We start from the raw sequence: 11,557 nt of genomic DNA on the forward strand, positions 1-11,557 counted from the left end.
CTCGAGTCGAGGTCAGCAACGCCACTTTCCCACAATACACAGTGTTGATGGTGCATTGCTTCTCCCTCTTGAGACGCTGGATGGTGGACCAGAATTTCCTCGAAGCCGTCCAGAAGTTGTTCTCCATGGCCTCACCGAACTCCTCCCACGCCCGGGTTTTTTCCTCAGCAACCACCAAAGTTGCATTCCGCTTGGCCAGCCGGTACCCATCAGCTGCCTCAGGAGAACCGCAAGCCAAAAAGGCCCGATAGGACTCCTTCAGCTTGACGGCATCCCTCACCGCTGGTGTCTACCAACGGGTTCGGGGATTCCCGCCACGACAGGCACCGACCACCTCAGCAATGGAGGCGCGGAACATGGTCCACTCGGACTCAATGTCCGCCGCCTCCCCCGGGACGTGGGTGAAGTTCTGCCAGAGGTGGGAGTTGAAACTCCTTCTGACAGGGGATTCTGCCAGACATTCCCAGCAGATCCTCACGATACGTTTGGGCCTGCCAGGATGGACCGGGATCTTCCCCCACCATCAAAGCCAACTCAGTTGACAGCTGCGCCCCCTCTCTTCACCCGAGTGTCCAAGACATGCGGCCACAAGTCCGATGACACGACCACAAAGTCAATCAGTAAACTGTAACCTAGGGTGTCCTGGTGCCAAGTGCACGTGTGGACACCCTTATGCTTGAACTTGGTGCTCGTTATGGACAATCTGTGGTGAGCACAGAAGTCCAATAACAGAACACCACTCGGGTTCTGATCGGGGGAGCCGTTCCTCCCAATCACGCCCTTCCTGGTCTCACTGTCATTGTCCACGTGAGCATTGAAGTCCCCCAGCCGAACAATGGAGTCCCCAGCGGGAGTGCTCTCCGCACCTCCTCCAAGCACTCCAAAATGGGTGGGTTCTCTGAATTGCTGTTTGGTGCATATGCACAAACAACAGTCAGGATCCGTCCCCCCACCTCTCGTCCACCGGGGTGAACCCCAACGTACAGACGGCGAGCAATAAGTATACCCACACCTGCTCGGCGCCTCTCCAGAGTGGAAGAGAGTCCAACCCCTCTCAAGAGGACTGGTACCAGAGCCCAAGCCGGCAAGCCCGACTATATCTAGTCAGAACAAGCCCGACTATATCTAGTCAGAACTTCTCGACCTCACACACCAGCTCGGGCTCCTTCCCTGCCAGAGAGGTGACATTCTAAATCCCAAGAGCCAGCTTTGGTAGCCGGGGATTCGCTCCGGCTCACATTGCTCAGCTCACATTGCACCTGACCCCTATGGCCCCTCCCACAGGTGGTAAGCCCATGGGAAGGCTGAAATACATAAGTAACAAAATTTTGCTTTTTTCCCCCCTTTCCTTTATTGCAAAGCAATCCAAGTACATCAGGAAACGCTTTACATTTAATAACCATAATAATTTTTACATGATTCCCTTACAAGGAGGAATTAAGAAATTTCACCTGCACTGTTAATTATTTTTCACAGTCACACGAATGAATTTTTGGGTAAAAGGTTACTGAATCGATTTCCAGCCACTGAATCTTTTCAGATCGTATCGTTGTAAATAAACCAATATCGTACTTGAATTAAATTGGCAACAATGAATCGTGATACGAATCAAATCGTTGCTAAAACGAATTGTTAGTTCATAGGATTCGGACACAATTGAAAACTATATGGGCGTGATTAACTATTTACATTCTTGCTTTCTGTGAAGTTTGAAGTAATTCTGACAATGCGCTTGCTCTCGGTTTGGCCCGGAAAATGAGATTGCTTGAGCAGACGCCGCCGTTGAAAAATCTGAAAATGGCCTGTTGAAACCACATTTTCATCTCACATAATAAAAAACATCCGGGCATTTTTCTACCAAAGAGTCAAGGTATTGATCACATTTCCTATTGATTTACACTGATTTCTGGACAAATACATTTGGGCCAATTTGCGACATAAGAAGTGGCCTAAAATCCTAAATCCTTATGGATTCTTACGAACTAGGGCTCTTTTTATTCGTGTTTCTATTTTTATACACAAGTGGTTTGAAATTTTTAGGAATACAGTGGCTGAAATAAGTATTTAACACGTCACTATTTTTCTCACTAAATATATTTCCAAAGGTGCTATTGACATGAAAATTTCACCAGACAACCTAAGTAATCCATACATACAAAGAAAGTAGAAGAAATAAGATTAGAAATTAAGTGATGTGTAATGATGTGAAATGACACAGGGAAAAAGTATTGAACACACCAACTGGTATTTATTTAATACTTTGTACAAAAGCCTTTGTTTGCAATGACAGTTTCCAGACACCACCGGTATGGAGAAACTAGTCACATGCATTGCTCTGGTGTGATTTTGGCCCATTCCTCCACACAAGCAGTCTTAAAATCTTGAAGGTTCCGTGAGCTTCTTTTATGGACCTTGAGTTTCAGTTCTTTCCAGAGATTGTCAATTGGATTCAACTCAGGTAATTGGCTGGGCCCTTCGAGCAGCTTTATTTTTTTTCTTTGAAACCAATTGAGAGTTTCCTTGGCAGTATGTTTTGGATCATTATCCAGATAAAATCTCCATCCTAGTTTCATTTTCATCATCCTCGTAAATGGCAGCAGATTTTTGTCAAGAATGTCTCGGTAGATTTGCCCATTCATCCTCCCTTCCATAATGTGAAGTTTACCAGTACAACTTCTTTTCCTTTCGGCTTGTCCCGTTAGGGGTCGCCACAGCGCGTGAGTCATGATGAGTCATTTCAAATTTGATCCAACATGGTCACTCCGAGAGCGAACCTCAACATCTTCATTTCCGCCACCTCCAACTCTGCTTCCTGTTGTCTCTTAGGTGCCACTGTCTCTAATCCGTACATCATGGCTGGCCTCACCACTGTTTTATAAACTTTGCCCTTCATCCTAGCAGAGACTCTTCTGTCACATAACACACCTGACATCTTCCTCCACCCGTTCCAACCTACTTGGACCCGTTTTCTTCACTTCCTGACCACACTCACCATTGCTCTGGACGGTTGAGTATTTAAAGTCCTCCACCCTTGATATCGCTTCTCCCTGTAACCTCACCGCCCCTCTCATTCATGCACATATATTCTGTTTTACTTCGGCTAATCTTCATTCCTCTTCTTTCCAGTACATGCCTCCATCTTTCTAACTGTTCCTCCAGCTGCTCCCTGCTTTCACTGCAGATCACAATGTCATCTGCAAACATCATGGTCCACGGGGATTCCAGTCTAACCTCATCTGTCAGCCTATCCATCACCACTGCAAAAAGGAAGGGGCTCAGGGATGATCCCTGATGCAGTCCCACCTCCACCTTAAATTCATCTGTCACACCTACAGCACACCTCACCGCTGTTCTGCTGCCCTCATACATGTCCTGTATTATTCTAACATACTTCTCTGCCACTCCAGACTTCCACATGCAGTACCACAGTTCTTCTCTGGGTACTCTGTCATAGGCTTTCTCTAAATCTACAAAGACACAATGTAGCTCCTTCTGACCTTCTCTGTACTTTTCCATCAACATCCTCAAGGCAAATAATGCATCTGTGGTACTCTTTCTAGGCATGAAACCATACTGGTGATCGCAAATACTCACTTCTGTCCCGAGTCTAGCCTCCACTACTCTCCCATAACTTCATTGTGTGGCTCATCAACATTATTCCTCTATAGTTGCCACAGCTCTCGACATCACCTTCGTTCTTAAAAATGGCCACCAGCACACTTTTCCTCCATTCCTCAGGCATCTTCTCACGCTAGAATTCTATTGAACAAGCTGGTCAAAAACTCCACAGCCACCTCTCCTAGATGCTTCCATACCTCCACAGGAATGTCATCAGGACAAACTGCCTTTCCATTTTTCATCCTCTTTAATGCCTTTCCAACTTCCCCCTTACTAATCATTGCCACTTCCTGGTCCACCACACTTGCCTCTTCTACTCTCCCTTCTCTCTCATTTTCCTCATTCATCAACTCCTAGAAGTATTCTGCCCATCTAGCTAGCACACTGCTGGCACCAGTCAACATATTTCCATCTCTATCCTTAATCCCCCTAACCTGTTGCACATCCTTCCCATCTCTATTCCTCTGTCTGGCCAGCCTGTAAAGATCATGTTCTTCTTTCGTGTCCAACCTGCCAACATGTCATCATATGCCTCGTTTGGCCTTTGCCACCTCTACCTTTACCCTGTGTTGCATCTCAATGTATTCCTTTCGCCTCTCCTCGGTCCTCTCAGTGTCCCACTTCTTCTGAGCTAACCTTTTTCCTTGTAGGATTTTCTGTACTGTGAGATTCCACCACCAAGTCTCCTTCTCTCCTTTCCTGCCAGAAGATACACCAAGTACTTTCCTGCCTGCCTCTCTGATCACCTTGGCTGCAGTGGTCCAGTCTTCTGGAAGTTCCTCCCATCCACCGAGAGCCTGTCTCACCTCTTCCCGAAAAGCTGCACAACACTCGTGTTGTCTCAGCTTCCACCACATGGTTCTCTGCTCTGCCTGTCTTCCTAATCTTCCTCCCCACCACCAGAGTAATCTTACACACCCCCATCCTATGCTGTATAGCTACACTCTCCCCTACCACTACCTTACAGTCGGTAACCTCCTTCAGATTACATCGTCTGCACAAGATGTAATCCACCTGTGTGCTTCTACCTCCGCTCTTGTAGGTCACCCTATGTTCGTGCCTCTTCTGGAAAAAAAGTGTTCATTACAGCCATTTGCATCCTTGTTGCAAAGTCTACCACCATCTGTCCCTCCAAGTTCCTTTCCTGGATGCCGTACTTACCCATCACTTCTTCATCACCCCTATTTCCTTCACAAACATGTCCATTACAATCTGCACCAATTACGACTCTCTCTCTGTCTGGGATGCTCAGAACTACTTCGTCTAGCTCCTTCCAGAATTTCTCTTTCACCTGTAGGTCACATCCTACTTGTGGCGCATAGCCACTAATCACATTACACATAACACCCTCAATTTCAAATTTCAGGCTCATCACTCGATCTGATACTCTTTTCACCTCCAAGACATTCTTAACCAACTCTTCTTTTAAAATAACCCGACTCCATTTCTCTTCCCATCTACACCATGGTAAAATAATTTAAACCCTGCCCCTAAACTTCAAGCCTTACTGCCTTTCCACCTGGTCTCCTGAACACACAATATATCAACCTTTCTCCTAATCATCATGTCAACCAACTCCCGAGATTTTCCCTGTCATAGTCCCAACATTCAAAGTCCCCACATTCAGTTCTAGGCTCTGTGCTTTCCTCTTCTCTTTCTGCCGCTTTCCACCTCTTCTTCTTTGACTTCGACCCACAGTAGCTGAATCTCCAACGGCGCCCTGCAGGTTGACGGCGCTGGTGGCGGACGTTGTTAACCCGGGCCACGACCGATCCGGTATGGAATCCTTTGGATGAACGCTCATATTTTTTTGGCAAAGCTTTAAGCCAGATTCCCTTCCTGACGCAACCCTCTGCATTTATCCGGGCTTGGGACCGACCTACAGTTTGCACTGGCTTGTGCCACCCATAGGGGTGCATTTTACCAATACCATTTGCTGAAAAGCAGGCCCACACCATCATGTACCCATCTCCGAACTTCACTATTGGTATGGTGTTTTTAGGGTGATGTGCAGTGCCATTTCTCTTCCAAACATGTTGTGCATTATGGCATCCACAGGGTTAAATTTTGCTCTCATCAGAACAGGCTATATTCTCCCAGTATTTAACTGGCTTGTCCAAATGTAGTTCAGCAAACTTTAAATTAGCTTTGACATGTTTTTTTTTTTTCAGCAATGGCGTCTTGCGTCATGAGCGTGCATACAGGGCATGACGGCAGAGTGCATTACTCACTGTTTTCCTTGTGACAACAGTACCTGCTAATTCCAGGTCATTTTGAAGCGCTCCACAGATGGACCTTGGCTCTTGGACAACTCTTTTGATAATTCTTTGCACTCCTCTGTCAGAAATCTTGCGAGGAGCACCTGATGGTGGCAATTTTTTTGTGGTATGATTGGCTTTCCACTTACGTATTATGGCCGCTACCGTGCTCACTGGAAAATTCAGAAGCTTAGATATGCTCCTGTAAACAATGCCATCGTTATGTTTTGCAACAATTGCTTTGCGATGGTCTTGAGACAGCTCTTTGCTCTTACCACTCATGGGCTCTCTTGACTCACACCTTGGCAATGAGACCTTTTTGTCGGCCATCAATTAGGACTGAACCAGCTGATATTCATTTGAACTGACAAGGGGCTGGTTACTGTTTGATTATTGATAGATTTTAGGTGTTGTCTTGTCTTTCCTTGCCTTTTTGCACCTCCTTTCCTTCAAGTGTTCAATACTTTTTTTTCCTTCAAGTGTTCAATACTTTTTCCCTGTGTCATGGTGGTGTGTTTAAATACTTATTTCAGCCGCTGTATAACTAGTATCTGTCTGGTGGGACCTCCGGTTCAAGGATGGAGTGAGTGTGATGTCATTGCCACACCACTTGCGATCTACTTTGTTCCTGTATATCTGATGAATTACCTTTTAATTTCCACCACAACTCGGTCTCCAGTTGGCTACCTTAAATGTTTCACTCGGAATTCATTCCTTTTAAAATGGATCACTATTTTGCATTGGTACGTAAGCTAGCTAGCTCCTGCTGCTAGCTCCCACGGCTAGTTCTTCTAGCTACCTGCTACCATCTGTAGACTTGCAGCATAACAACGGCCTGACTATACACCAGCTATTAATTCATCCAACGCTGTGGACTCCGAGGGGAGCACTCGACTACTTTGTACCTGTCCAGTCATCACAGGACACAGCCGACATCACACCCAGTTGCAATATATGCGGTAAAACTAACATATTTCAAAATCGGAATAACGTCAGTGCATGCACAAAGAGCAGAATATTTTTTGGGGGGAAATCTAATACAGTACGGATAATACTTCATGTTCTGAGCATATGGTAGGCATTATTCATAGGTAGAAGGGTTTTTAAGATTTTATTTGGGGTCGATTTTAGGGGTGTGAATTATACTTGAGAGCATATTATACAAGAAAAATTACGGTATTATTGTTACAAACTTTGTACATTGAATTCAGCTTTTGCGCTGGAGCTCCTTCTCAACTGCAGGGTTCCTTAACGAGCTGTTTGGTGAGTATGTGTGTTGCACCCCTCACAAACGCACATCCATGTTTGCAAAGATTACACTGTAAGGGTATTAACAGTGAAAAAAGTGGCCTTCCAAGGTCAATGTTCTCATTTTATGGGGGGGGGACACACTGATTGAAAAGGTGTACTATTTTGTCCTGGGAGCCATGAACATGAGTGGTGTAATATGGTGGAGACAGAGCCAAAGGACAAGCAAAGAAAGCACATATACGAGAGAAGCTATAGGAAGACAGGATGCAGCCACAGAGATCATGACCTGCATTTATGAAGCCTGTTGGTAAAATGACAGGACATCATGGGTCACGCACTCATATAATGACACCGTTCACTTTAATGTGATTTGCAGCTAAAGAAAAGATTGCAGAAAAGCTCTTAATCGTTGAGAATCAAATCGACAGGAGAAGCGGTGAAAGAGAAAGGCTGTAATGGAGGGAGAGCGTGCATACAAAACCGGCAATTTTCTGAAGGACGAATGAAGAACTGTACCTCCAACAGTTTCAAGGGAAGAACTTCGTAACAGAAGTGTTGTGACAAAAAAGAGGGGAGTCCTTCATCCATTTCAACAGAATAAAGATGAAAACCGAGAAATGCAGAACTTTTAAAAGTGTTGTGACAAAAAAAGAAATGAGGCCTTCATCTATTTCAACAGAAGACGACAAACAGAGAAATGGTAAAAAAGTAGCAACATACATTAATACACAATAAGTATGCAGCGCAGTTGTGATGCACACATGACCATAAATGCAATTTATGACACTTTTTTTCTGTAATGATTGTTTACTATGACGACTATATTTTGCCTGTTTAAAAAGAAAATATTACGGAGGACTTTTTCCATTAAATTTACCATAACTTCTTTTACAGCCATAAATTCCAATGATAATGATGAAACAGAAACACCCCTCCTTGAGCCGTCACCTTGTCGTGGTGGAGGGGTTTGTGTGTCCCAGTGATCCTAGGAGCTAAGTTGTATGGGGCTTTATGCCTCTGGCAGGGTCACCCATGACAAACAGGTCCGAGGTGAGGGACCAGACAAAGCACGGCTCACAGACCCCAAATGATGACGACAAAAAATGGACTTCATTTTCCCTTGGGTCACCGGGGCCGACCACTGGAACCAGGCCTGGTGGCTGACTGTTGTTTGTGCCTATGCACCAAACAGCAGTTCAGAGTACCCACCCTTTTTGGAGTCCTTGGAGGGGGTGCTGGAGAGCGCTCCCGCTGGGGACTCCATCGTTCTGCTGGGGGACTTCAATGCTCACATGGGCAATGACAGTGAGACCTGGAAGGGCGTGATTGGGAAGAACGGCCCACCCGATCAGAACCCGAGCGGTGTTCAGTTATTGGATTTCTGTGCTCGGCACAGATTGCCCTTTACGAACACCATGTTCAAGCATAAGGGTGACCACAAGTGCACTTGGCACCAGGACAGCCTAGGTTGCAGTTCGATGATCGACTTTGTGGTCGTGTCATCGGACTTGCGGCTGTATGTCTTGGACACTCGGGTGAAGAGAGGGGCGGAGCTGTCAACTGATCACCACCTGGTGGGGAGTTGGCTCCGATGGTGGGGGAAGATGCCGGTCCGACGTGTCTGCTGGGAACGTCTGGCAGAATCCCCTGTCAGAAGGAGTTTCAACTCCCACCTCCGACAGAACTTTGCTCATGTTCCGGGCGAGGCGGGGGACATCGAGTCCGAGTGGACCATGTTCCGCGCCTCCATTGCTGAGGCGCCCGACCCGAGCTGTGGCCGTAAGGTGGTCGGTGCCTGTCGTGGCGGCCATCCCCGAACCCGTTGGTGGACACCAACGCTGAGGGATGCTGTCAAACTGAAGAAGGAGTCCTATCAGATCTTTTTGGCCTGAGGGACTCCTGAGGCAACTGATGGGTACCGGCTGGCCAAGCGGATGCAGCTCTGGTGGTCGCTCAAGCAAAAACCCGGGCATGGGAGGAGTTCGGTGAGGCCATGGAGAAAGACTTCCGGACGGCTTCGAGAAAATTCTGGTCCACCATCCGCCGTTTCAGGAGAGGAAAGCAGTGCACCACCAACACTCTGTATAGTGGGGATGGGGCGCTGCTGACCTCGACTCAGGACGTTGTGAGTCGATGGGGAGAATACTTCAAAGACCTCCTCAATTCCACCGACACGCCTTCCCATGAGGAAGCAGAGTGTGGGTTCTCTGAGGCGGGCTCTCCTATCTCTGGGTTTGAGGTCACCGAGGTAGTTAAAAAGCTCCTCGGTGGCAGGGCCCCGGGGGTGGATGAGATTTGCCTGGAGTTCCTAAAGGCTCTGGATGTTGAGGGGCTGTCCTGGTTGACACGCCTCTGCAACATTGCGGGGACATCGGGGACAGTGCCTCTGGATTGGCAGACTGGTGTCGTGGTCCCCCTTTTTAAAAAGGGGGACTGGAGGGTGTGTTCAACTATAGGGAGATCACACTCCTCAGCCTCCCTGTTAAGGTCTATTCAGGGGTGCTGGGGAGGAGGGTCCGACGGGAAGTCGAATCTCGGATTCAGGAGGAGCAGTGTGGTTTTCGTCCTGGCCGTGGAACAGTGGACCAGCTCTACAACCTCGGCAGGGTCCTCGAGGGTGCATGGGAGTTCGCCCAACCAGTCTACATGTGTTTTGTGGACTTGGAGAAGGCGTTCGACCGTGTCCCTCGGGGAGTCCTGTGGAGGGTGCTTTGGGAGTATGGGTTACCGCACCCCCTGATACGGGCTGTTCGGTCCCTGTACGACCGTAGTCAGAGTTTGGTCCGCATATCCGGCAGTGTGTCGGACTCGTTCCCGGTGAGGGTTGGACTCCACCAAGGCTGCCCTTTTCATAACTTTTATGGACAGAATTTCTAGGCGCAGCTGAGGCGTAGAAGAGGGCCGGTTTGGTGGCCTCAGTATTGCATCTCTGCTTTTTGCAGATGATGTGGTTCTGTTAGCTTCATCAAGCCGTGATCTCCAACTATCACTGAAGCAGTTTGCAGCCGAGTGTGAAGCGGCTGGGATGAGAATCAGAATCTGAGACCATGGTCCTCAATCGGAAAAGGGTGGCGTGCCCTCTCCAGGTCGGGGATGAGATCCTGCCCCAAGTGGAGGAGTTCAAGTATCTTGGGGTCTTGTTCACGAGTGAGGGAATAATGGAACGGGAGATCGACAGGCGGATCGGTGCAGCGTCTGCAGTTATGCGGACTTTGTATCGGTCCGTTGTGGTAAAGAAGGAGCTAAGCCGAAAGGCGAAGCTCTCAATTTACCGGTCGATCTACGTTCCTACCCTCACCTATGGTCACGAGCTGTGAGTCGCAGGGTGTCCGGGCTCTCCCTTAGAGATAGGGTGAGAATCCGGGAGGATCTCAGAGTAGAGCCGCTGCTCCTCCACATCGAGAGGAGCCAGATGAGGTGGCTGGGGCATCTAATTCGGATGCCTCCCAGACGCCTCCCTGGTGAGGTGTTCCGGGCATGTCCCACCGGGAGAAGACCCCGGGGACTACCCAGGACACGCTGGAAAGACTACATCCTTCGGCTGGCCTGGGAGTGCCTCGGGATCCCCCCGGAAGAGCTGGATGAAGTGGCTGGGGAGAGGGAAGTCTGGGCGTCCCTGCTAAAGCTACTCCCCCTGCGACCCGGAGAGGAAAGCAGTGCACCACCAACACTCTGTATAGTGGGGATGGGGCGGTAGAAAGGATGATTAGGATGATGCGGTAGATTGGATGATTAAACATTTCAGCAAGTAATTTCATCCATCCATCCATTTTCTATAGCACTTGTCGTCATCACAGCTGACTTCAGCAGAGATGCTGTGCACAACCTGGACTGGTCGCCAGTCAATCGCATTGCACATATAAACAAAAAAAATACACATAATGATCATAACATGCATGTTTATTCACTAGAAAAAAAATACCTTCTCAAAACAAGTACAACAATATTAAAAACAAAACATTTTGCCCCTAAAATCCCTTTCCCTTTTTTCTCACGTAGCTGATCATGGTCATGCTGCCAATGAACCCAAATTCAGTGCTGTGGACTTGGAAGTCCCACCAGACAGATTCAGTGCTCTGGACTTGGAAGCCTTCATGACTGGAGCTACTGTTAGCTAACACAATACTGTGTTACCTACCTAAATACAATACTGTTAGCTAACAACAAAGTAGGTTACTCTGATCACAAATATCACACATTTAATCACTAATTTGATCACACATTATAATCTGTCAATGAAAAATAAGTTAATAAATGGAGATAATACCTGTATTTTGCTGTGTAAAAATGACCTTCTGGGTGGCGAGACTGCTGACATCAGATGTGTAAGTGGGACAGTCAGAGTTGCTAAGAATTAAAGGTTTCCATCGGAACGGCCTGGGGTCATTTTTGACCCCACTTTTGGAAGAGTGGGGTAGTGATACAAAAAT

This window comes from Phycodurus eques, chromosome 5 (assembly GCF_024500275.1).
Source record: "Phycodurus eques isolate BA_2022a chromosome 5, UOR_Pequ_1.1, whole genome shotgun sequence".
NCBI classification, from domain to species: Eukaryota; Metazoa; Chordata; class Actinopteri; order Syngnathiformes; family Syngnathidae; genus Phycodurus; species Phycodurus eques.